The 27,752-nt window shown below is 46.8% G+C and overlaps 1 pseudogene across 1 annotated transcript; it reads left to right on the plus strand.

Annotated features, from left to right (window-relative positions):
• The first annotated feature begins 519 nt into the window (after window positions 1-519).
• On the plus strand, window positions 520-10,101 carry LOC110346392 (uncharacterized; annotated as a pseudogene). The gene is made up of 4 exons (XR_015446719.1): window positions 520-730; window positions 5,253-5,300; window positions 8,354-8,806; window positions 9,374-10,101. The product of XR_015446719.1 is annotated as an uncharacterized LOC110346392 (transcript).
• The last annotated feature ends 17,651 nt before the right edge of the window (window positions 10,102-27,752 follow it).

Below are 27,752 nucleotides of genomic sequence, written 5' to 3' on the forward strand. Positions count from 1 at the left end.
TCTCTTTTTATAGCTTTGAGTAAAGCTAGATTCACTTCCTGGGACAAGGCTTCTGCTCATTTTCTCTGCTTTTTCACCATTTTTATGAGCACGATAGAAAGGAGAACAGAGCTGGCTGTCACGGCCCTCAGCCTCAGGTGCCCTTCCCAGCCTCGGCCCTTTCAGAGCCCTGCCCACCCATTTCTCTTCTGATCAGGAGGCTCTTGGGAGCCTATCAGTCATTTACACCGTAGTGTGATGAGTCCTCCCTGCAGCTAGAGGGTGTAGTGGCCTTTGCTCTGGAGATGCTGACAGATGCTGCCAGGCCAGTGCAGTTGGGCTTGGGAGGGCAGCCCTGGTCTGCGGGAAGGGTGGTAGCTCTGCAGTGACTTCCAGATAGACACCCCCGTACCCTCAGTGAGCTCAGTGCCCTGTGGGCCCAAGGACATGTGTGTGGAACCCTGGTACTTGGCAGGTGACCCCTGACCTAGCTGGTCTTTCTTTTGACTCTGTGAACTCTGAGTGTTTCTATCTGCGGGGTTTATATTTTTTGATTGTGATTTTTGGCAGGTCCATTCAGTGATATTCTGTGATCTCTTGTTTAGGTATAAAACGATACTTAAGATGCCAGCGTGGTGCAGAGGACAGTGAGCCCTGACCCTGCACCCTAAAGACCTGGCAGTGGCTCTGGACCTGCTCTGGAGGGGCTGTGTCAGCGTGGGCTCCCTGCAGGGGCCCCACGTGCTCGTGGGTAAGCGAGGCCCATGTGGCCTCTGGTCCCAACTCGGGCACTGGGGAGGGTCTGCTGTCCTGAGTTCCTCGCCTGTGCCAAGGTTGTGGTGGCCGGCAGTACTGAGGACACAGCCCAGGCCAGGGCCTGGGGTCCCTGTGGACTCTGAGTGTGCCTCGCCTGGAGGTCGTCGGAGCTTTGATCCCCGAGCCTTTGCCTTCAGAAGGAATAAGACGGAAACAAACGTTCCAGAGAAACGTGGTCACCACGCGTGCTTCCTCCTGAGATGTTTTCCTTGCCACTAACTGGAAACCTTTCCTGACAATCTCAAGTTGCTCTGCCCTCTTTGGGGGCAGAACTGACTCATTTCCTGTGTGGTGTGTGATGTGTAGGAGCCTCCCTCCCGCGTGCTGCGGCAAATAATCTTACCTGACCTTTTGCAGTTTTGTGAAAATTGTTTCTTAGTGATGACAGCGCGGATTGTGTCTCTACGGCAGCTCCCCTCATCGCCCCAGGGCCTCTCCGCTGCCTTCCTGGTTGCCATGGGCACATGGTGCGGAAGTGGCTAGAGAAGGAGCATGTCGATGTGTATTTACCTAACGACTACTCTTAGATATCTGAGAACTCAAACAGGAGCAGCAAAGTGTGACTCACAGGCGCCTGGCCTTGTAACGAGCCTCGCTGGTTTCTCAGGCCCGTGCGGTGACGGGGTCTGGCTCCGATGCTAGGTCTGTCCCCACCCCGTGCGCCTGTGTGAACCACTCCTCTCTAGAAGCGGTGTCCCAGGGCGCAGCCTCTGGGAGCACCGGAAGTGAGAGCGCCGCCTGGCCGGAAGTGGCCCTTCACTCTGCTCTGGCCCGCGGGAGCGTCCGTGCGCTCTGCCGTCGGTTCCGATGCGTGTACAGAGGGACGCTGAGCATCCCCGGTCCAGGTGAGGGCCCGTCCTTCCCCTCCTCTGCTGCTTCTGCCCCCTCCGGCCTCCACCTCCTCCATCACCCCCTCCTCCCTCTTCTTCTTTCCCTTCCTCACCGACTCCCCCCCACCCCCCTTCTTCCCTTTATTCCTCCTTCTCCTTCCCCTTCCACAGCTCCTCCTGCTGAGCTTGGGAGCGGGTTTGGGATCCTCCTAGATCCACATGGCTGTTGTTAGACCTTTATCTCTTCTTCCCTCCCAAATCCTCAGCCACTTTGAAGTTCTCAACATCAGACTGGACCCCAGCGTCCCCCTCCGAGTAGAAGACACCTGTAGACTCTCAGAGGCAGCCCCAGGCCCTGCCCACCCTGCCCTGGCTGCGGCTCCTCCCTTTCTCTCCCCATCACGGTGCCCTGAGGCATCTCTGGATGGGACCAAGCCACCAACGAATTTTTCCTTCCCTGGTACTGGGCATGAACCCAGGGCCTCACAAATGCCAAGCTGCATCTTCAGCCCCGAAATACATATTGAGAATCTGAAAAGCATACAGAGCTCTTGCACAGCAATCTACAAGTAGATCATAAGCCTATAAAGTCAGGGTTGTTTCTGTTCCCCATTGGTGGATTTAATTTATGTCACAAGGTTATAATAATAGCAAGCGGTGGCTTTAGGATTTTATATTTATTTGTTTATTTTACTTTGTTTTCTAACTTTTTCTTTTTTGTACTAGTACGTGTTTACAGTACACAATGGTTACATTTATTGTGGGGTGTTTGTACATGTACATAGCACATCTTCATTCTCCGCCCTTCCTGCTTTCTCTAATTCTTGTTCCCTTTTCCAGTCACAAAAGCTCTATTTCTCTTTTCTTCAATTTTTTTCCATCCCTTTTCTATTCTTTCTTTCCTGCCTCTCTCTGCCTCTTATTCCCCTTCTTATTTGCAAAAGATTTCCCTACTTCCTATATCTTTTAAAAAATATATAATTTGGGTTTCTCATTTAAGAGAAGCCATGTGATATTTAAGCCTGTGTGTCTGATTTGTTTCACTTAACATTATGGTCTCAAGGTGCATCCATTTTCCTTTAAATGACCCAAATTTATCCCTCTTCATGGCAGAGTAGTGCTCCACTGTGTATAAACACCGCAGTTTCTTTATCTACTCATCTGTTGATGGACATATAGGCTGCTTCCAAGATTCAGCTATTATAAATTGTACCACTGTCTATTTTCTAACTTCTATGATGAGCATTTTTGGATACAGAAAATGAAAATGTTCTAAGAATACAATGCCAGTCATGGTTGCAGGAGAGTGAATTAGGATCTGGTGGGTCAGGAGGGTATTCACACCACTGACAAAGATTAGTGAACACAAGCTGCTTTCTGATGTAGCTGTGATTCCCTGTAAGGACCCAGTAAATATCTGTCCTGATTTATTGAAGGACATTCCAGCTTACAGAGAAATCAGTTGCCTAGGTAATATAATAGCTACCATATTAAAAAAAAATCAAGTGCTATGTAAACTCCAGGCTTCTGAATTCTCATCCACTCAACAGTCTTTCAACCAACACCATGGATTTCTCGCCACACATCTGAGCCCGATGTCTTAATTCATAGCTTGCAGCTTCTGGGTGTTACAGGAGCCACAAAATAAGTGCAAATAAAAGTGTAAGTTTAAAAGTAAGTGTTGAATCCACACTCTGCTCATGTCTGGGCTGCGTTTGTGCGCAATGCAGGGCGAATGGCTTCTCTGAATGAAGGCAGTGGTTTCCCGGCCACCCAGCTGTGGAGCACATCTGTCCTTGGTGGCCTCCAACTTCACCTGGCTGTCATCAAAGCCCACCTTCATTCCAAAGTCTTACTGTTTGTTCTTCTTATGTTTTCAATTTATGTTATATTTGTGTGTTTATTTTTTAAAATGTTATGGCACGAGTACATGTTGACAGTCCAGGAAGTTTACATTCATCATAGGAAGTAGATGCAGATACATAACACAGCTGGATTCTTTTGTAATCCCCTTCCCTTCCCACCCTCCTCTCTCCTGTCTCCAAATCCACTCTCCCCATTTTCATTCTTATTATTGTTACTACTATTTTTAGCTCATGTTTGCAACTTATAATGCTCACATTCACTGTGGGTTTTGGTATCCGTTCATGACACATCTTAAATCTTTTTACTTCTCCTTCCTTCTCCCTTGCCCTTGGTCTCTGGGATCCTTTCCCATTTGCAAAAGATCTAGCACCCTGTTTCTTTCTATTAATCCTTTATTTTGCTCTTTATTTGTACTTTGCTTCACTCAAATGAGAGATATCATGTGGTATTTAAACATGTGTGTCTTTAATTTATTTCACTTAATATTATTATATTTCTCAGATGTATCCATATTCCTACGAATGTCTCAAATTTATCTTTCTTTACAGCTGAGTATTACTCCACTGTATATAAATGCCACATTTTCTTTATCCACTCATCTATTGATGGACATATGGACCACTTCCAAGATGTAGCTATTATGAGCTGTGCTGCTGCAAACATGGGTGTGCATGGATCACTGTAACATGACATCTTTAACTCTCTTGGGAAGACATAGCTGAATCAAATGGAATTTCTAGTTTTCATTCTTTGAGGAATCCCCCACACTGACTTCGATGCAGTTGTACTACAGCAGTTGACATTCCCACTTTGCTCCAGTTTTCAGACTCCCCCAGCTCCTGCTGTGGGCAGGTGTAATATCTGCACCCTGCTATCCTGCTGACCTCTTTGATTCCTGCCTCAGGCACCTGCCAGTGTCAGGTCTGTGCGCAGCATAGGTCTGGTTTTGTGGCTTCTGAGTGCAGTGTCCCAGAAGTGCTTACCTGCACTAGCTGTGCCGGTGGCAGCATGGACACCCAGATGCACATAGGAATAGGTAGAATGGACTCAGTGTCTTTAGCTGGCTTGGTGACGGGGTGGGGACACCTGTAAACTCTTCCCAACCCCTGAAATCAAGTGAGGGCTATCCGATGGGACATGAAGTGCAGGTGCAGATCTGCAGAAGGACATTATTGTGTTTATCTTTGTCACACCTGTGTGCTCAGTGGTGTTGGCCTTGGCAGGTGTTGGTGAGGGGTACACACTCCAGTTGCAGTTTTCCTGCTTCTGAATGAGTATTTGACTTCGACTGCTGTTTAATGTTGAGGTTTCCAGAAGCAGCTGTTGTTGAAACACAGCAAATTTACATTTTTTGATTGTGGACTCCATCCAGCAGTCCAACCAGAGATCTGTGACCTGCTGCCTCCAGGATAGCGGAGGAAATGCCACACCGGCCACCTACGTCCTGCTGTGAAACTAAGATAAACACGTAAATATCGAACTCAAGTAAAATCCGCTTTTCTCTGGGGGGAAGAAAAGTAGGATGCTCAACATGCCCCCAGTTGCCCTGTAACCTCAGGAAACACAATAATGTTGGCATGCATTTGTGCCTAATAAAATCATGAATATATTTTTAACAAGGGCAACAATTGGCCCTAACTTCTCTCTGTACCAGAATGGTCCCATCCCAGTGATTCATTTAGCCCTAGATTTTATGTTAAAATCTTACCACATAGGAACCCTTTGACCAGCTAATTAATGTTTGGATTTTTCTTTTTTTAGCACCTCTCAAGAACCTCAACAAGAATAAAAAAGTGGTTCCGCTTCCTGGTAAGAGCATGTGTCATGTATGTCGTGAACGGGTTCATGGTGTCTTAGGCTCCAGGTGGCTTCTCCACATCTACTCTCTCCGCCTGTGAATGCCCATGGAGAATGTCATAATGTGTCTACTTTATTCCTGGCCTGCTTTGGGTGTCTGTGTCCCCATTGGCCTCCCACAAGGGTTCTCTGGTTTTGAATGAACTATGGGCTTTGTAACTACACGTGGAGCCCTCTACGCCATGTTTTGTATGGCAGTTTTTAGGCCAGCTGACAAATGAATATTATGACCTACCCAGGGGCGAATGATCTATCAATAAGTAGTTGCTTTTAGGCAGATCTTCTATGGTTCAGTTTTAACATTTCACTGCACTTACCCTTACAATGTTTTATAAACAACTAGGTGGGGAAAAATAAAGCTCCAGGAGGTTTCAGACAGGAGGCTTTGGAAGAACATAGGTATGCTGGGTGCCCTGCAGATGGGTCAGAAGACAGTTGGGCCATGTGTTGAGTTCTAAAAGAAAAAAGTACAAGCCGGGTGTGGTGGTGCATGCCTGTAATTCTGCATTCTGGAGGCTGAGGCAGGAGGATCACCAAGAGTTCGAGGCCTGCCTGGGCTGCATAGTGAGTTCAGGGACAGCCTGAACTACAAAGGGAGACCCTGCCTCAAAAAACCAGAAACCAAAACGAAAACCAAAAAAACCAAAAAAACCCCCCAAACCCCCACAGAACTGAAGGAACTCAATAGCAACGGCCCATTGGCAAGCAGATTTAAAAGGCCAGGTGGACTTGGGAATTTTGAAACTGCATTTTAACATGCAGTAATATAGCACAAATATTATGTTACTATTTTATATAATTTGTATTATGTATTATATTAGTATATTATTCATATGAACACATTTTAATACCTTAATTCTACTTCGAGTTTTGCCCATTCTGTTTTGCGTGGTTCTAGGAAGGCTGTGCATACTTGGCAGTAGGGCAGTGCTGGTCCCTTCCTTCTTTAGTCCCTGATTCTCTCCTTTATCAGACATTCTCCGGGTTTCTCACATGTGCCATTTGGGTGCTTGAGAAACAAAGACGAGGGAGACCCAGCCCCTGTGCTCCTGTGCTTCAGAGGAGACAGACGCGTGCCTGTGGGGAGCAGGGGGTACAGGAGGGGTTCAGCTGGGGATGCGGGGTGCAGAGGATGCTGAGGCAGTGGGGAGACAGGAGCAGCTGGCACCTTCTCCTGGGTGTCACTTCATCCTGGGGGACAGTCTCGGCCCCCAGAGTGCTTGGCAGGTAATCCTGTGTTACACGTGACCATCTTTATTTTTTCTTCTATAGCCACCCTTTTACTCTGCCACTGAAGTTTTTATGGGGCAGAGCTACACACCTTGTATGTGCCAGTTTCCCTCTTCACAATACACTTGAGTCCCTTATGGCCATAGCCCTGTGGTGTCTAAAGATCCTGATTTTTATTCTTGATTTTCAAGAAAGGCTTCACTGAAGCTGGGGAAGCGAAGGTGACGTGTCCAAGAGTGGTCTGAGAAGGGGACTCACTTGTAGTTTCCACTCCTTGGAAACTGGGAGCAGCGTGGAGCCAGGTCCCTGGCTGGGGTGGTGCCCACCCTGTTGGGTGTGTGTGCATGTGGCTCAGCTCTCCTGTTGTGCGTGGCCTTGTGGGCACTGGAGGCAGGGCCATATGGACAGAGCAGGAGTCTGATGTAGGGTGAGTTAAAGGCAAGGGTTGAGGCCCTGGACAGGCACGATGTCAGAATGACCGGAAAGGGGCTGTAGGGTTCAGGGCCTTTGTTATGGAGAGGAACTGAGCAAGGTGAGCAGGCACTGGCCAGGTAAACAGTGGGTGGGGGAATTGAGGTGCCCAGATGCATGGGAGAGTGACAGTGGCTTTGCAGAGACGCAGATTGCCTTTGGGGCCTGGAACGTGTGTGTGTGTGTGTGTGTGTGTGTGAAGAGCACTCAGGAAGGAAACAGCAGTCAGCTCCTGAGGTCCTGGTGTCTGCTAGAGAGGCAGAGTGGCATACAGAGCATCAAGCCTGCATCTCAGGGCCTTTGACTACACAGGTCTCTGAGAGCTCAGAAAGTGTGGTGGGCTGGGGCTGTCCTAGCTGACTCTCTTTTCTTCCACCCAGCGACTCCGGGACTTCGGTATTGTGATGCTGCCCCTCATGCCCCGGCTTCGGGCTGAGCCACAGCGTCAGCAGCTCTGCCAAACTGTGCTCTCTTTGTCACTCTGAGGAGTTTGGTCTCTGTCACTAGGTAGTGTCAAAGCAGGGGTCAGTGAGATCAAATGCATGGTTTAACTCATTGCTGGATGGCCAGGGGGTCTGAGAAAGCTCAGAGAGCACAAAGGATTCTCACAGGATTCTCTTCTCTGGACAGTGGAGCTGGGAACCAGGCCGAGGCCAGACAGGAGGTGACAGCTGTCTGGGAGGCGACCATGGGGTCAGACGTGGGCACCCTAGGGATATAAGTTTCGAGGAGGGGGTCTTCGGATGTTCTGCCCAGTGGCCCTCAACCAGGAACAGATGGGCTTGGCATTGGTGCTGTGGTTTGACGCCGGGAGAGCAAGCAAGTGTGAATATTCTTCCTGAGCCCTGAAGGTTGCCTTCTGTATTTTGGTGTCTATTCTGTAGAATGCCAGCTCTGGATTCTCTTGTCCTCTGATTTTTTCCTTTTTAATCTTAAAAAAAGTGCCTTCCCCATCTCAGGGACTCAGAGAAAAGCAAGTCTTTACTGTAGCTTTTCAACTTTTAAACAATTACTGGATTGTATCTGTTTATATCAAGTAACACATCTTTTAGTCCTGTTTCTCTGACACTATGCTCATCCTATCCATTGTATGCTTTTCTGAGATCATGTTTCTACGTGAGAGTAAAAGGGGTAACATATTCAAAAGAACATTGTAATACACTGCATGAAAGTTTTAGATAATCAGTTACTGCTCAGTCACTGATATAGTAGTGACACTTGTCTCTTGGTGATGTATTTCACTTGGTTAGCAGGCCATTATGTTTATTGGTGATTTTTGTTTTATTTTGTTTACTGAAAACAAGAAAAAGAACAATATGACATTCTAGAGGAAAAAAATATACCTGTATTACAAGAAACTCCAGTAGAAATAGAAGCCCAAAGATGAACACCAGTGGAACAGCAAACACAAGAACAGTCAGGAGAAAAAGGGCAAAGACTTGAGTCACCAGAATCTCCCGAACCATTGTCCTCTGAAAATCCATCTCAAGAGCAAAGCTCCAGAACACCAGAATCTCTTGGACAATTACCCTTGGAAGAACCTCTCCAGGAACAAAGTCCTGAGCAGCAGGAGTCCCCTGAACCATTATCCTTGGGACAGTGAACTTAGACACGGATGACTCAGGGACGATAAGAACAACAAATACCACGAAAACAGAATATCAGCTGTGTTGTGAGGAGCAACCTTCTAAAGTTGAAAAGGATCACAAGACAAATGAAAATAAAATCGTATACTTTTTTCACATTAAACTGAAGAGGTATGCCAATAGAATACTGAGACAGTGAATTTCATGTTTTGAGGGCTGGGCCTAAGATGAATTTCCTCCCGAGCTCCTCCCCCTGCTGCCCAGCTGTGCAGCTGGAAGGGGGGAATGTGTCTCCCGAGGCTTAGTACCCGGATGAGACCTCTCCTTGGTAATCCGCCTGTACCCGGTAGCCAGTGTGGCTTGGCCATGCTGATTCACATAAGGCCACGGTGGCTTAGCACAGTCGGAGGTGGGTCGGGAGCATGGTGGAGGGGAGACAGAGGGGCAGGAGGACAGCAGAGGACATGTTCGGATCCCCTGAAATTCGGTGGCTGCTAGCACTGAGCAACTTCAGACGTGTTCAGGACCGTGCTCTGCATCAGTCCTTGCACAGTGGTACAGTGTCCATCACCTCCTATGGGTGGCTGTCACCTAGTGCCGCAGGTCCTGGGTCCTCGCCTGGCCCCGTAGCCAAGCACACCACCCACATGGGCCTCGTCTCGTGAGGACGGCGGGTGCCACGAAGCCATTTCAGAGCTTGCAGAAATTTCCCATCACCTGATCTTCTGTGTCTTTCAGCCGGCCCGGGAGTAGAAACCAACACATCAACCCAAGCACCGTTCTGTGTACTCGACGTCAGCTTTTCTTCAACCGCGGGGCTCCATCTCGCACACGGACATTTTCACAGCAGCAAAACCGTGTTGGCGGTGAAACTAACGCCCTGTAATGGTGCCGTCTCAAAAGCTAAGAAGAAACATTTACCTGTTTAGTCCGTTGCTCCGATTCCTTTGCCTGGTGATACTCTTTTTAGTAAACATTTAAAAGAATGAAATGTGGTTCTTCGTCCATAAGTCTCACAGTGATCATTCAGAAAACTAGAGAAATTTGAAATCACATAGTCCATTTCTCTTTTTTTTTTTCTCGGAATGTGCCCCGGAAGGTATTATTTTGTTTTTATACAAATTGGAAGTTCTCACGAAAAGAGGAACTCAGACACGTGAAGTTAAGGTGTGAAAGCATTTTATCTCCCAAATGATTGCCAAAGAGGAGAGAAGAAAGATCCAGTGTGAGCTGTGAATAATTTTTTTTTTTTGGTACCGGGATTGAACTTGGGACCTTGCGCTTGGGAGGAAGGCGGCGGAACCACTGAGCTAAATCCCCGGTCCAGTAATTTATTAATTATTTACTGATGAAAGCAAAAATAATACCTGTGTGTCTTCATTATATGTTTCCAAGTCTAAGGACAAAAGATTGGATAATGTTTCATTAGTAAAGAGTATAATTTCAGCAAATTATGTCTTTGGATCCCTGTATTCATCTCTGGACATTTGAACATTGTTTTGCTGAGATAAACATGGCTTTTATCTCCACGTTTGCATTATAGTCATTTAAAGAAGTTGTTGGTTATAAACCTTTATGTTTTTGTAAAAACAATCACATGCTATCAACAAGATTAAATTTTTCACCACAGAGAATTACATGTCATTTTCAAGACACTGAACACAGTTAAGAACTGAAGTGTTTTTACTGTTATATTATTGTTAGAATAGTCATTTCTTGGCAACAGGCTTAATAGTTTCATCTTTTTTTTTTGCTGATGCTTAAAAGGGTTTTAGAAATTGGTATGAATTAAAATTTGTGTTTTTTTATTTTTTTGGTACTGGGGATCGAACTCCAGACCTTGTGCTTGCAAGGCAGGCAGCAGAACCACTGAGCTAAATCCCTGGCCCTAAAATTTGTTTTTCATATAAGGTTTTGTTTTGTTGTTTTGTTTTTGGTACAGGGGATCGAACACAGAACCTTGCGCTTTTGAGGCAGGCGCTGGAACCACTGAGCTAAATCTCCGGCCCCCTAAAATTTGTTTTTAATCTAACCCCAGATGGCAACTGTCTAGCTTGTTCTAAAATTCCCATTGATTTCTGAAAATAGTTCGATTTTGTTGCAAGATCCAAAGAGTTGTAGTAGTTTAACAATCCCATGTTTATATGTTCTAAAACAAACTGGTCTTTTGTAAAAAGTTAAATGTGAACTTTTTTGCCTGCAAGGTAAATTTCTGTGTTGGACTTGTCCAAGGTTGCCATGCTAATTCCCCATACTGCCGTTAGTAACACTGAAGCTCAAGCTCAAGTTGAAATTTCTTCTTTGAGCACACCCAAGTGGCTTAAGATCAGAAGTGCTCGAAAGCACTTGACAGCTTTTAGGAATGTTTCTATAACTTTAAAATGTATTGAAACTCGTTCTTTCCCTTATGATAGGGTGAAGCCTTTGTGTTTGTACGTGTGTGTTTGTGGGAAAGAGATTATTCAAAGAGGAAAGACTGCTTTTTTATTTTCTTAAAGCAAGAAACTGTCATAGATTTGATGGTGGGAATCTCTTTTGATTACTTTCACACTTTTGCTTGATGGTATACAGTGGAGTTAGCAATTGAGAGTGAAGCAAGGGTATAAGAAATTTTGAGAGTGAGTAAAAGGTATGTGATAAAAGCTTAAATGAACTTAAAGGAAAATGGGCCATGGTAAGTATGCATTTAAAGGTTGGACCTTGAGATTTGAAAAGGACAGTGGACAGAACAATATAAATAATAACTGAGAAAGTGGGAGACATTTCTTAGGAACAAAGTTTGCAATTTTAGAGGACAGCTTAGGAAGATATCAAAGGGAAGATGTGATGTTTTCCAACCATAAGACAAGTTTTAATAATGGAGCCTTGGCTAGGTAGTTATAAAATTGCTTTAGAAGCTAAGACTAGAAGAAATATTGTAAGGTAACTGGGGTCCAGAACTCCTTAAAGTTGCTGATAAAGATTTAGTAATGAGTACTGGCAGATGTCTCTAAAGATGCAGGATTGTGTGACGTCAGAAATGCAAAAATGAGGTCGTCAGAAGAGGGTACGTGAAGCACTATCAGACGAATTGAAGATGATACAATATTTTAGGCAGGAATCCAGATTTTATATTTGCTTCTGGAAAACGCACATGAGTATTTTATGCAGCTAGGTCTCCATGGGAAGGTAAGAGAGTGTGAGCTATAGGAAGAGGGGCAGGCAGGATAATAACAGGTTAAATCAAACCTGTTTCAACGGAGGAGTGGAGAGCAGGTGTTTCCTGGTTGGAATCATAACATCATGAATTGTTCAGAATTTGTTTTGAATCATAGATGCTTTGCCAGAACTCAAACGCACTGATTTTGTACCCTTTGCTATGGCAGACACCCACAAGGCAAAACTGTGGAAGAACGTAAAGTGGGAGTCAAATAAGGCTATGGATTGGACAGTAGAACCCAACCTGGGTTCATAACAAAATAAGCAAGTGGAGAGTTTGAATACACCACTGGGCTTCTGAAGCCAGCAGCAGAAAGCAGAAGAAAAACTCCAGGAAACACATTTCTCTCTCAAGGAAGAAAATATGGCAAAGGAAACTCTTTCCACCACCACCAAAGGAGGAGAGGCTGTTCAAGGCTGGCAAAAGTCAAAAGCCTCTTAGATAAAATTCTGGGAGCACTTCTGGTTCGGGGATCACTGTTCATGGGTCCCGTCTTGGGTGTTTGTGACTGCTGTCGTCATGGTGATGCCCTTGGGGGGGGGGTCTCTCTGCCTGGAGCTCCCAGACTCAGGGTGGGGGCTCCTCTCAGTGTGGGGGTCACACCTCAGTCCCGGGATGTGCAGACTCAGCTTCCCTCCTGCTGTTGTCCATCACCTCCCTGACTTTTGGGGTTTGATTGTGAAGGGGTTGGGTGCAGATCTCTGTTTTGGAGTTTACCAAGCGTGGTGTGAAGATGCTGATTGGATGAAGACATCCTTAAATGTCTCAACACAATGTCTCCGGGCTTTCCTGAGGGTCCACCTTCAATACATGGTGAGAGGCTTTCAGCTCTACCTTAGCCTCTGCTTCCTGTGTGGGTAGCCCCTCAAGGTCAGCCAGAGGTGACAGTTTAGGCCCTCGTGTGTTTTCTGTGCTCCGTGCTTGTGCCTGGCCACATGGACCCTCAGGAATATGTTGGAACTTTGCAAAGCCCTCTACAAGTTTCTCACTCCCTGATTTTTCTTTCAAACAAACTCGGAATTGTTTGGTCATCCCTGTGGTGTTGCTGCACCAGGTAGCTGTGATGTGACAGTTGTCACTCTTGTTTCTGGCAAATGCCCTGGGGACAGGGCTGCTCACACACAGGGCCAAGCCCAGGGTGGTCAGCTGTTCACAGCACTGCCCCACGGGTTGGGAGGAGCAGAGCGCTGGGTGAGAGCTTTTGGGGAGCCCCAGGTCCCTGCTGCTTCTCCCAGAGGTGGGGATCAGTGGCTGCCTTCACAGCCTGGGTGTTTACCAGGCAGCTCATTTTCAAGGCCACTAATGAGCACCAGGCACAGAGGCTGGACCAGGGCAGGTCCAGACACCAGAGTTTGCCAGGACCCGGGTATTTGTCTTGAACAAGTACTGTTTGATAGCTACAATCTTTCATTTTTTCTCTTTCAATTTAGTTTGTTGTTGTTGTTGTTGTTGTTATTGTTTTGTTTTGTTTGAGACAGGATCATCTCACTGTGTAGCCTAGGCTGGCCTGGGACTCTTGGTGATCCTCCTGCCTCAGCCTCCCAAGTGCTGAGATCACAGGCATACACCACCATGCCTGGCTTTTGGAGCTTTGAGAGAGCTGATTTTGATCTTTTTTACTAATTCCTTCATTACTTGTATGGAGGCATTGTTATGGCTTGTGTCTAGATGTCTCCCCAAAGCCTCATGTGTCACAGGTGGGATTTTTTCAGAGGCAACTGGTATGCTGAGGCTGGTATGCTGGAATTAAGGGTCCTCCACCCTGGGTGTGGGTGGCACTGCCCAAAGGGTGGGTAGCCTGGATGGAATTTAAAGGCAGGTTTGCTGCTGCTGCTTGCTTCTGCTTATTGACACTACTTCTGCTTGGCCTGCTATGCCATGAGTTGTTTCTCCTCTGCGATGCCCCACTGCCATTCCACTCTGCCTTGGAGCTAGCCAACTATGGACTGAAACCTCTACAAACTGAGCTGAAATAAACCTTTCCTCCTTGAACTTTGGGTGTCAGGTATTTTGTCTCAGTAACATGAAAAGTAACTAAGACAACTGTGGTCCTCACCCTGGTGTTTCCTGTGTGTGCTTGGCCAATGGGAGGAACGCGGTTCTCCGAAGGGCTGCTCCTGCCATGTGTTTTCAGTGCCCCTCTTCCTTGGGTCACAGGAGCACAGGGTGGGAGCAGCTGCTCCTGCAGCCATCCACCTGGGGGTGCTGTGGGGTCTTCTAGCCGACCAGCCCCTCTTTGTCACAGGAGTGGAAGGAGGAAAGGAAAAGCCAAAGCTCTCTCCACTGAACCAGGAGTTAGGATGACCACAGTCTGGACAGGACCACTTCTGATAGTGGGAAGGGGACTAGAAACAATCTGTGTGAGAGCAGGGAGGAGGAGGAAGAGGAAGGGAGGGGAAGGAAGGAGAGAGATCTCTTGACCACTAGATTAATTTTATCCTGTCCCTGCATCTGAAGATCAATTAAATAACTCATTTATATAAAATATCTCTGCACATTAAAGCAAAACAGATGTTTTAAATACTGATTATCTGAACATAAAAGTCAAATAATTATTCTTGGTATATATGATGTGTGTTCCTTGTATTCTTAAAATTATCTTTATGCAATATCCCATGCCTGGTATTAAAAAATGCTTGAAGTAGCTCATTATTTTAATTTTTTATAAATTTTCTTGTTAATAAAGTCAAAATTTTTGACATATCCAATAGGCTTTTCTCCATACATGTTAAATTGTGTTTATCACTGAGGAAATATTCTCTGGAGGTGGGGAAGGATTTGGTAAGCTCAAAACACATTTTGCCAAATGTAGGAAATTCTCAGTTCTATTTTTAGAATATTGAAATTGTAAGTACATCAGGCATATATTTTAGTAGTTACTGTCTTTGTGCCTTCAACCATGGTGACTTTTACTGACAATTTTGTAAGGTGAACTCGCCAGAGGAGTTGTTTTTAGTGATGATTCTTTTAACACTTTATTAAATTTATTTGCTGCCAAACTCTATAGGGCCTCTCACTTTTCCCCCTACTGTGGTACAAAATATGAATTTACCCCATTAAAAATAGGGGCTCTATCAAAAATTTCTTCTCGTAAGTTGAGATATTTCCAGGTAAAATTGCAGAAGGTCACAATCCACATGTGCTTTTATTTGGTGTGCTGAGTACGACAATTTCAATGAACTCTGTTCAGCCTTTCTTTCCAGTAACTACAGAAGTGCCCAAATGTCAAAAATGAAAGGTTTTATTGGTGCATATTTGACCAACGATTACACCAATTTTGAATGAAATGTGATCAAAACATAGAAAATTTAAGCAACATTTAATCAGTTGTAGGACTTTTTGATTTACAGAATGGGTTTTCAGAGCTCAGGCATTGCCACAGTGTGACCTACAACAGGAAGTAGATGGACAGGGCCACATGAAAACACATGGAATGAAACAGGTACCCTCAGTTTTAATACTCTATTTTCGTTAATCCCAAAGGCTGAAGCAGTAGTATTTCCGTGTGAAATCTGTATAAAAATACAGATGAGCTGGGAGTGGTGGAACAGGCCTGTGATCCCTGCACTCCGGGGGGCCGAGGGAGGAAGATCACAAGTTTCAGTCCAGCTTGGGGAACTTAATGACTTAGACTCTGTCTCAAAATAAAAAAAGTGTGAAGGTCCTATCTAGTGCCCTGCACTGTCGAACAACAAAACCGATGCATTTGACATTGTGGTTGCGTTTTTGTGTGTAAGCCTCCAAACCTGGTGTCTGCTTTTTATCTTCCGTACGTCCGAGGTCAGTGTGGTCCTGTCTCAGCAGCCTCCTGAGCAGTCACGTTGGGCCGTCCCTCTGAGATGAGCACTGTGTCGTGGAGGACGCCCTGGTCCTGGCAGTGGGCTGGGACTGAGCGGTCTCTGTGGGTGGCATCCAGGGCACAGAGTGTCTCCTACACTCTTCCCATTGGCACATCAGCAAGGGGGTCCGTGGTGTGGCGAAGGGAGGGCCTCTCGGCTTTGCAAATGGGAAAACCGGCCGGGTGTTTGGATCACACCCCCAAAGTCATGCACTGGTAGGTGGGGACCAGAACGGCAGCTCCTGGCCTCGGCTGCAGAGCGCCCCCAAGCATCACGCTGTCCTCTGGCCTTCTGGGAAATGAGGAGAGCCCCCAGCCCCATCACGCTGTCCTCTGGCCTTCTGGGCAATAAGCGGACCAGCGCCTGTGTTGTGTCTGCGCATGCGTCGCGCAGGCCTCACAGAGTCTCCACGCTCAGAACAACTGTGAGCTCGGGCTGTGAGTTTCCGTAGCTGCAGTGTTTGGCCCGAGGAATGATTAATGATAAAAGCAGGAAACAAATGGCCTGAAACTCAGATACCTCAGCTAAGTCTTCTATGGCTCAGTCCCAGTCGTTATAAATAATAAAATAATAACAACGCCCTGCTGCAGGTTCCAGGTTGGTGTGTGGGGGAAATGAATTGCTTATAGCGCGTGAGTTTTAGCTTTGTGTTGTTTTGCTTCTTTTCAATGTGTTTTTCTCTGTTGATTCAACACGATGGGCTGTGTCCCTGTCAGTTTCATCCCAGCATTCAGCATAGAAAACATTCTTCAGCTCCCCGATAGATGCATCTGATTTGCTTTTCCAGCGGCTGCAGAAGCTCAGGGAACAATTGGAACTTGATTTCCCTGACCGCCGAATTCTGGTGCTACCCAATTGTGGGTGTCTTTGAAAACCTCAGTGTGGGCCCCCTGTACCCTAAAATCGGGAATCTTTGAAAAGGATGCAGAGAACCCCTCTGTCCCTGCCGATGGCCTCGTGCCATTTGGTGGCTCAGCTTTCTCCCGGGTACGAGGTGGGGCACCAGCAGCAGTGGATGGCTCCGTGCAGTGGGGCAGAGGTGGCCTCCGGTGGGCTCCCAGGGAGGGGGTGACCCGGGAGGGAGGGCAGGGACAGCGCCCAGAGCTAGAGTTGGGCCTTTGCTGTCTTGATTTTTCCTTCTGAGCATTTTAGGAAGTAGTTGTTAGGTGACTTCTGTATGCTTCCACAGAGCAACCATTGAGAGAATAGTCTGCTTAGTTTTTAGGGCAAAAGTCCTATTGAGATGCTTCCCGGGAGGACATGAATCCGCGTCGTTTATTACCAAGGCGTCCTCGTGTGCACACCCAACTTACTCCGCACAGGATGGCACAGTTCCCGGCAGGAAAGATGTTGAGGAGTAGCTTTCAATCAACAAACTCACTCAGAAATAGTGGTTAGAGAGCAGACAGGCTTCCATGGGCAAACCTCTGTTGCTGAAAAATCAACTGTGGCCTGACCTAGTCATGAAGTTCAAGCAAGGCACAGCAACAAACCCTTCTAGCATGTGACTGAACAGATCCCAAAGGCAAACAGCAAGACCTAGCTTCTCAGGTGCCCCTGGGCCTTCTCTAGGGGCACGTATAATAATACTGTAAGAATATAATTCAAAGGGGAACAAGAGAGGACCAAAGAAAAGGCTTCATTCCCATGGCAACCTAGATGCTCACAAAGCATGGCCAATGGCCAGAATGGGGGACAGTCCAGCAGGGAACTGTCACAAGTGGTGAGTGTAGAACCCTGCACAGGGCTCACAATGGTGTGTTGAATGAATATTGAACAAAAAGAGACAGTTTCTTATTGCTGACCCAGCTCTGCTGGGAAATATGTAAAAATGATTCTCAAAGAGATGCAGGCTCTTCTATTACAACCAAAGGAGCAGAATATAAACACCGGAGGTCACAGCTAAAGCTTCGTGGACCCTGTGTCCATCTACCACCTGTTGAGGAAAACTTCACCTTGCAGCATATTGTGTAGGGGAGTTGGGAATACCAGAAATGACTGGAATTCTTCCAGAGAGCTCTCAAACTCAAGACTACTAGTGAATACAGCCCCAGCCAAGCGGCTACTTCTTAGCATCGTTTGCCAAATACGGAAATGAGGGTTTCTGTCCATCCCTGCCCTCTTTCTCGGTTAGAATCATTTAGTGAAAAAACAAAACAGTAAGCTCTCCCCTGGATTAAGCTCACAGCCTGGGGGGAGCAGGGCCTCCTGTGTCTGAGGGATCAGAGAACTCCCTCGGGGCTGCCTGTGAGCCCCGCTGTGTGCTGAGGCAAGGCGTCTCAGGTTCCCAGCTGGGCAGGCGGCTCAGAGATGAGCTCTCCGATCTGTCAGTTTGTCCTCGGGCTGCCTGCTCGGAGCGAGGGTCACACAGGGAAGTTGGGGGTCTCAATGGAGCTCTCGTTCTTTGATCATGTCTGTGGTGGCTGAAGTTGAGGACACAGAGGTGAGACCTCAGTGCTGTTTCAGCACAGCAAGCTGTGTGCAGCGGCCGGAAATCAAGCTGTGGGCCATTCACGCACACTTTAGGGAGAAGAGCGACAGATGAAGCTCCCTGGGACAGAGCTGCAGCCATGCTGTCCTGCCTGTGAGCCAGCCTGGAAGGACGTGGGCGAGGCTGCTTCCTCAGCTGCGCAACCACCTGCAGGGCCTGATGAGCCTTCTGTGGCCAGGGGAGGCAGCAGACAGGTTACCAGGAGATTTATGAAGAGGAAAACATTATGAGGTATGATAAAAGATGTGAATGTTTACATACAAAGTAAGGTGTTACAGTAAAAGACACATTGCCATGAATTCCCTTCATAATATGCACCACCACCCCATGTATCCCATCATTTTTGCCACTTTCTGTAGCAGCTTTGGAGTCCTCTTTCCTGAGGGTCTTTATGAGGTGTGATCACAAATACAGTGGTGAATGGTGTTGCTAAGTGCCATCCAGCAGAGAGGCAGACATGTGAAAACATAATAGTAAAGACCTTATTCACAGGATCTGGCACCGAGAGACTCCTGGCTCTTTCTCTAGGTCAAAGTGACCATGAAAGGGAGACATTTTGAATCCATTCAGGACATGGAGGCAGCCAGGACAGCACAGCTAAAGACCCTCAGGAAGGAGGACTCCAGAGCTGCTGCAGGAAGTGGCCAGGATGATGGGAGGAGTGTGTTCAAAGCCAGGGGAAGATTTTGAGGGGGACTCGTGACAATGTGTCTTTTACTGCAATAAATTAAAAAAAGTTAAACATTCACCCTATTTTCTGACCACACCTTATAGGACTTTTCAGTGAAAAGCATAATTCCAGGAAGTGGGTTCAGGCTCTGCAGAAACCCGATGGCCTTGGCCATCTGCAGACCCCATGGGTCTCCCCGAGGCTGCAGAACCCTTCTGCAGGTTGGGAAGCAGTGCCATGCGTGGACCGTGTCCAGGGCACCTTGGCAGTGCCATGGACTGTTGGCTGTGTCACAGCGAGCTCTGAGGCCGACAGGGCACGAGTCCCCACATTCGCCCCCAGGAGATGTCTATGGGGTTTGGGAGCCCAGGTCCACATCAGTCCCTGTTGGGAGGGGGTGTGGGTCAGGCATCAGGTAGAGATGGGGAACCAGGGTGGGTGGATGGGGTCACATCGGTCACTCTTGGGTGCAGGTTCAACAGAAGGCAGGCAGAGGAGGCAGCAGGAGGCAGCCTGGTTTTGTGGTACTGTGGGTTGAACCCAGGGCCTTTGGACTCAGCTACATCCCCAACCCTTTTTTATTTTGAGATAGGGTTTTGTGAAGTCCCCAAGTACCCTGGGCATGGGGTCAAATTGGAACCCTCCTGCCTCAGCCTCTGTGAATGCTGGAATTACGGGTGTGCACCCAGGCAGCCTGGTTTTATCCCTACACGAGGGTACGACTATGCTAGGAGAACGTTGGCCAGGCAGGGCCGTGGGTGTTTGCAGATGGGGCAGATGCTCAGAAGAGAGCAGCCTTGACTTTCCCCTGCCACTCTAGGGCCAAGGACACCATGGGAAGCAGGGCTGCAGGGACTCTGCCATCTTCCTTTCCTCCCCTTCTTTCCCCCTCTCTTTTGGGGCAGGACTACGGTATGGAAAGGTATGCTGTGCTTCCCAAATGTCTCCTTTCCTTTTTCTCGTCTTGAGATGATTTTTTCCCTAGTTCTTCAGATTGATGTTCCATCTGCCAAAGACGTTTCTGGAAAGCATTAAGGTACATCTGGGTCATGTTAATTTTTAAAAATGCTTTGCCCTTTAGAACACCCTCTCCTCCTCGATCGATCCATCTAACCTTGGCTAGAAGACTTGGGATATTTATTTCTTTGGGGTCTCTGTCGTGAATACATCGCATTACACAAGCACTTTGAAACTCAGTGCCAGGATTTAATTCCATGACATAGGAACCATTCTATGCATAAGGATTCCTTGGGACAGTGGATGCCTGCTTGTGATTTTATTACCACTTCTGCATTGCAGCAGAAAGAACAAAAATCCCCCAAAGCATTTTAACTTACTTCTTACCATTTCCATAGGAATCATGATAGGGCTTGGATATTAATTCATAGTAAGCACAGTCTTTGGTCTGTCTTGCTTTTCCTGATCTATATTATATTGGTAATTCTTGTTTGTATATAGGGGGGAAATGTTTTATTTTTCCACCCTTGCTTAAAGAGCTTTCCAGCGTGGTCAAATGAATTAATGACAGTCTGACCTCCATTAAGACTCAATTTATGTGCACTGAATTGTGAAGACCCTTGCATGCCACAGCAGGTCCTCCTCTTGCAAGGCATGCTGGGAAACCAAGGGGCTCAATTTATTTTTTCTTTCCTTTTCTTTTTTTTTTTTGAGACAGGGTCTCGCTCTGCAGCCCAGGCTAGCCTCGAACTCATAGTGATCCTCCTGCCTCAGCCTCCTGAGTTCTGGGATTACAGGCTTGTGCCACCATGTCTGGCTCCTTTTCGGTTCTTGGGTGGGCTTCATAGAACTGGAAACTGAGACTAAGATTGAGGAAATGACAAGCTGGCTTCAAACTCAGATTCTTTCCCTTTCCAGCCCTAAGCATTTTCCAGCTCTACTCATCTTGAGTGTTTTGGGATATTTGTCTTTATTGTTATGCATACTGTTATAATCCCTGTCAATGAGTGTATTTTACATTTCTTTTCCTATTTTTCCGCATTGAGTTTGAACATGAGGTCTGCCTTCATGACTGTCTTGTCACTGGGGCACAATATCCAACCTCACGACTTAATGTAGGAGAGGTTTATTTTGGCTCACAGTTTTAGTTCCTGGCCAGCTGCTCTGAGGCAGGAAGGGCGTGGTGGGCGGGCCTATCAGAGGAGAGCGGCTTACCCCATGGTGACCAGGAAGCAGAGAGAGAAGGGAGGAGCAGGGAGGGAGACCCTGTAAGGCCTTGCCCTCATGATGCACCTCTTCCCACCAGACCCCACCCCCTACATCAGCTCTAAGTCCCCATAATGCATCACCTTCCAAACACCCTGCCAGGGAGTACATGAGGATCTTGAGGGACCTCTAGGTATAAACCATAACAAGCTCTAAAAATAAAATATGCATCCATCATTGTAAATGTACGTATGATATTAAAAATCTCTCACTCCCTAAACTCTCCAATGAGCATGCAATTAGGATCCTCCTGAAACTTATCAAAATATTGCTATTCTTGTGAGAAAGCCAAAAATAAATATTTAGTTTGAAAAAGTATTAAACACTTTCTTCATCTTCCTTCTCTTATATTCACATTCTCGTGAAAATGTAAAATTACTGAGAATGTATCACTCCTGTAGGAGTTGATTGAGCTGAAAGGACATATTTCTTTTAATATTTGTGTGTCAGTATTGTTGCTTTTTAAAATGAAACATATTTTAAGGTGTCGGCTTCGTTATAAGGAATGCACCATGACAATCATGCTCTTGGAAGAAAAATAGCTGTTCTTTTATAGAAAAGCCTGGTGTGGTGGTGGGATTTTGTCATTTGGAGGAATTTGGGTTTTACATCAGTCAACAAGTATGTTATAGGTGCTAAGGGCGGTTCTAGGGATTACAGGGTCTCTTCTTACATATGTATTTCTAATAAATCTATATTTACATTAAAGATCACAGGCTTGGCCACCAAGGCCTCTGGTTCTGAGCACAAGGCAGCCAAGTTCTCTGTACACCTGTCTCGCCGGGGAGAGCAGACTCCAGGGTGGCTTTTCCTCTTCGTGTTTTCCTCCACTTTTTAACGAGTCCATGTGTGTGGTACATAGTGATCACCACCACGCGTATACACAATACACCTCAGTTCCTGTGACATCACCTTCTCTTCCCACCATCGCTCAGTCCCCTGCCCTTTTGCAGAAGGAGGAACATTCCCTAACTCCTGGGTTACTTCACTCTCCCCAACCCTCAGGACAGCAACTCTTGGCACATTTCACAGCTCTGAGCATTCACCTTTTGGAGCCGTCCTGGGAGGGATCCTTGTATACCACAGGGATGCCGTGGAAGAATCAGCAGAAGCTGACGCCATCTGAGGAGGTGGGGGGAGGGAACCCGGTCTGTGTTGGTCTCCGTGGAAGTCCCGGCCAGGACCCCTGACACCTTCAGCCCAGAGACATGAGCTCCTCCGGACCCACCAGTCCACCGGGGCTTAACTAGACCCCATTCATAAATAAAAAGTGGAACGGCTCCACTAATGAATTTCCTGCAATGTCAATGCCAGTGACCTCACCCATCCAACTCATCTCTACTCATTTTGTCTTTGCTACTTAAAAAAAATGTTACTGTTACAGTATTTTCTTAAAACGAGGTCACTGTAGGCCATTTCACTTCTTTTCCTTGTACACCTCTGGGTGGTTCTCACACAAGAAACATACATGTTCATCCATTGACAAGAGAGAAATTTTTTTTACTGCATTTCGGTGGGACTTTGGTCAATCAGATGAGAAAACAGGAAGGAGTGACGAAGACTCTCGTCTTGGTAGTCACAGATGGCCGATAATGACTGTGGCAACCATGCCATGTTGGGCTCCATGGCAGATGGCCTCACCGTGTCTGCAGCCCGAGTCCTGGGTTTCTCCTTGTCTCAGGGGTAGATTTCGATCCTCTCGAATTTGGAAAGGCCTCAGCTCAGGCTGGATGCTCACGCTTTGCAAGCAGGCACCAAGTGCTTTTGATGAGACATGGAAAAGCCATCAGGAAGTCTTGGCAGTGTGGAATTTGAAAGGAGTCCTCCAAGAATGTATCTCATACCCAACGCTTTCATGTCTTGAGCAGCTTAGAATTAAGGCAAAGGTGGAAAGGAAAAGATGGGAGCGTGCCAGGGTTCCACGGACCGGCAAGAAGTGCACGGAGAAGCCAGGCGCAGGTGTACTCGGTTGTCAAGGCTCTTGGTCACCTTCTTCTCCCGGGTCCCCTTGCCTGGGAGACGTGATCTGCTCTCCTTCCAGGATTTCTTTTGACACCGCAGCCAGGGACTCTGTGGTTCCCCTGAGCTCCTTCAGGACTTGGGGTCCCTGAGGGCTCCCGTGTGACCTTCAGCCTGGTGCTGCTTCCCCATGTCCTGCTGGGCCCAGGGTCACACAGAAACCAGGGCTGGCCCTCACCTGTGTGACTCCCGGTGCAAGCCAGGCTCCTTGTCTGTCCTGCCTTCTTGTCTTCCAGGTCCCGGACCCCAGGCACTGGTCTCTTTTCTTCCCTTCCCTTGTCTAATCTCTCTAGCTAAAATGGAGCCAGCTTCAGGGCTTGACTAGAGCCCGGCCTTCTCTCCTTCTCTGCAGTTTTGCTCTCTGTGGTTTCCATTACCGGGGTCAACAGCGGTCCAGAAAATTCAGTGGAAAACTCTGGGAATAAACAGCACATCCCTTTTAAGCTGTGCCTCATTCCGTGTAGTGTGACATTTCTCATCGTCCTGCTCCGTCCTGCTGGGCTCGTGGAGGAACCTTCCCTGTGTCTGTCGTTTCTGCGTGGCATGTGCCGCCCAGCTGAGGGTCACTTAGGAGCGGACTTGGTTATGACAGTGACAGTTGCAGTGTGACGATGGCCCTGAAATGCAGGAGTCCGGGTGTAAAGGAGGCCCAGGACGAACGGGAGGAAGGATTCATGCTGGTTCTGGGACGGACCCACAGGACACAGGGTTCGGGACGACGCCTGTGCTTCAGGGGCCACAGCTGTGTGCTCAGATCTAGAGAGGAGCGCCGCCTTCTGTGCTCAGCCTTTGGAATCCAGGCCTCAAGCAGAGCTGTTGCCTGGAGGAGCCTAGGACGGGACTTTCTGCGAGGCAGATGTGGTAGAAATCCCCCGTGTGATCGTTGCTTGGTTTCTGAAAGACCCACCCAGGGCCTGCTGTGCAATCATATGAAAAAGTTAAATTCTTACGGCCCCCTTGAGTATTTTTTCTTCCAGAAGTTAAATATCAGTTTTAAGATCATTCTTTAGTGATCTTTTTCGAGGGCTCATAAAGAAAAACAATGTAGAAATACTTCAATTCCCTAAAATTCTTAGATTCGTGTGTTTTCAGTTTTCGAAAATACTCCCCGCCTGTAGTCAAATATGATTGTGTTTGTACCTATTTAGGAAGTACGTGGGCTGTGTTGCTGTATATTGGGGTGGTGATCAGCTCAAGGCAGTGAGCAAATGCATCACCTGAAACTTCTGTCATTTCTTCATGGGGAATACGTTCAAATTCTTCACTCATGTTTTGAGGTCTAGAATGCATTATTGTTCATTATATTCACTCTGCGGTGCCATAGAACAAATGCACTTATTCCTCCTGTCAAATATGGCATTGGTCACTGTTAGACAAAACGGCCACGGCGAGGTCTGGTACTCAGAATGGTGCCCCCTTCTCGTAAATGGTTTGTTTCCTCTCCGTGAAAGTGGAACTGAACTCGCTACTCCACCCCGAAACTCATCAATAAGTTTAAACTCACCTGCCTCAGCAATACAACCAATCCTCAACCTCCACTACGCTCTCCTGCCACACAACCCTTTGTAAACCTCACCTGGTTAGTCTCTCGCTCTCTCTCTGTCCATTGTTCGAGGCAGCCTGGCAGCTCCTTCCCTCAATAAAACCCTGCCTTGGGTTCTCCTGTTTCGGCTTGATTTCTTTCAGTCACCAGACCTGCCTTCCTCTTTCTTACCATTCTACCTAGACCTTTGATTCTCACCTGCTGAGGAATTAATTACTTTAGATTCCACATGCCTGGCCTATTTCACTTAACATACTCTCTTCCAGGGCACTTTATGTTATCACAGATGACAGGATCCCAGTTTTCAGGGAAGCATAGTATTCCACTGTCTCTATATACCACATTTTTTTAATCTCTTCATTCTTTCATAGGCATTCAGGTTGATTCCACATCCTGGCTGTTATTAATAGAACTCCAATGAATGTGGAGTGCAGGTTTCTTTTTTTTTTTTTTGACACATTGATTCTGTTTCCTGCGGGTACATACCTAGCTGTGGCTTCCTTGTTTCTGTATTCTAGTATACCCAATTTTTGGTTAAATGGCTAAACATAGTCCTTTTTTTAAAAAAATCCCTTTTAATCAAATACATATGGATGCCTTACTTGATTTTCTTATTGTGGAATGTATAATATAGAACATAAATCTCTTATACTTCTCTGCTAAAGAATTGCTTTTTATTTATTTATTTTTGGCAGTCCTGGGGTTTGATCCAGAGTCTTCCCACTGAGGTACATCCCAGCCCTTCTTTTATTTTTTATTTTGAGACAGTCTCAGTAAGTTGCCCACGCTGGGCTCAGATTTGCAGTCCTCCTGGCTCAGCTTCCCGAAAGTGGGAGCTGCAGGCATGTGTCACTGTGCAAGCCCTGGCTTGTGTTATTTGATAATACAAACTGCTTATCAAGTGACACAGCACAGGCCTAAGCAAGATGTTGGCTGAAATCCAAGGACCATGGGCTCAGAACTCTGAGCATTTCTTATCATTTTTCAGATGGAGGTTTTAACAATTTACAAATGTTTCGTTTAGTTAATAGTGAGATTTTATTAAAATTAAATGCCACACATATTAAATCTTGTGTGATCTCCTCTGTCTCCCAAGCTGATAAGCAAAATATTCCTTTATGGTATAAAGAGTGGGGTTCAGCTTGGTAAGAGGGGGTGATCAGTTATGGAGCCAATGCCACAACCTTTGCTCCAAAAACGAAGATTGTTTTCCTTTGCTTTGAAGTAGCTGCTGCTTCAAATGAAGTAGTCGTCCAGTTTTGGAATGGTTGAAGTTATTGTACATTTGAACCAGCACTCTTAGACTTGAAGAATTTGACTTCACACTAAATACAGCATAAGATTTGTTGCCAGGCCAAGTTCATAAACAGCGTCCAGGCTCCACAGTGCACTGTGCCTCGTGTCTCTGGGTGTCATTTATATGGTGGATGAGTAGCTTTCTGATTCAGGTGGCCGAGCCTAGGAGCCGCCTCTCCGCTCCTGTCTGACCACAGGGAACAGGGGTGCATAGCTGGGCCCTGGGGCACAGAGAGCAGACTGAGGCCCAGGAGAGGGCAGAAACGTGGTTTTTATAGAGGGACAACTGGGCACAGCACTCAAGGCCAGTGTGGCGCTTGGTTCGTACAGATTAACCCAAGAAACAGAAAACACAAAAGGAAAGGTTTCACCAGCTCTCGGGACAGCCTGGAGTCTCAGGAGAGGGGACACACACGTGGCACCTCCTTGCTGCCGTTAACGACCTGCCTGAGGGTTCCTGGGTCACTGACCTGTAGTGGAAGCCAGTTCTCATTCCGCTTCCTGGGTTCCCTGACCGACTGGTTGGGTCACCTTGAGCCTTGCAAGAGGTTTTGAGCCCTCAGTTCTTTTCTCTCTCTCTCTCTCTCTCTCTCTCTCTCTCTCTCTCTCTCTCTTTCTCTTCTTTCAAGATTGGTCTTATTATGTAGCTCAGGCTGTCCTTGAACTCATGGTGATCCTCCTGCCTCAGCTTCCCGGGTGCTGAGATTACAGATGTGCACCACCACACCCAACAGTTTTTCTTTTCAGCGGCTGGTTTCGGGGAGGGAATTTATGCATATTTAAAGGGTGGTATAAAATGTCTAGCACGACACCCAACACGGTCGAATTATTTCGTAAATATCTGTTGAATAACAAAATACAGACATACAGACCCTTGAGCATTTTTTTCCTTGTGTGGCTTTTTATTGGGCCAACATACCGCTGGTGCCTGCAGTGGCCACTAGATGTCACTGTTTACCCACCGACCGACCGACCGACCGACCGACCGACCGATCCTTAGCGCCCCCGCCCCTACCTCATCAGGACAGAGGCCTCCAGAAGCTGCTCCTGGTGCCAGGATTCAGTGCTTGTTTCTCAGCAGTAATCTGCTTTCTCCTGGGAAGAAAACAGCAACTCCTAAGTTACTCAGTTCAGAACATTTCCCCCCCTTTTTGTAATTTAGATCCAGAGTTGATGAGTTCTCTGTAGTACTTAAAAAAATCTCCTCTGTATCTGCAGTGAGAAGAGAGATTTGAATTCAAATGTGGCCTCCCCCATGGCTCTCTGAGTGACCTCTGATCCTCATAGCTCTTTGCTTGGCAGAAGTCCTGCCCGTCCTCCCTCCTCATGCTGCTGCCGGAAGTGCCAGTCGCCACTCAAACACTGAACAACACTGGGCCGGGGATGTAGCTCAGCGGTTTCGCAGCCTGCTGCACAAGCGCAAGGACCCGCGTTCGATCTCCGGTACCAAAACAACAAAACTAACAAACAAAACTGAACGAAGTTGTTATGGGCCCGAGTTTGCAGTACACATTGTGTGCACTCCTTGTGTGGAGCTGGTGTGTGGTCACAGCACCTTTAATCCCCTTTTTCACCCCTTTCCTCCCTCCTCCATCCCTTGGTCTTCTCATGTGGGAAAAATCTATCTCTTTATTTCCTATTATCTTTTATTCTGCTCTTTATTTATACTTTGGGTTTCTCACAGAAGAGAAACCATGCAATATATTAGCTGTGTGTCTGATTTATTTCACTTAACATTATGGTCTCAAAGTGCATCCATTTCCCTACAAATCGCTCATGCCCATCCTTCTTCACGGCAGAGTAGTACTCCACGGTGTAAAAATACCACATTTTTTTA

This window comes from Heterocephalus glaber, unplaced genomic scaffold, assembly GCF_053883595.1.
Source record: "Heterocephalus glaber isolate CG9 unplaced genomic scaffold, H.glaber_assembly_v1.0 deba00001724, whole genome shotgun sequence".
Lineage (NCBI taxonomy): Eukaryota > Metazoa > Chordata > Mammalia > Rodentia > Bathyergidae > Heterocephalus > Heterocephalus glaber.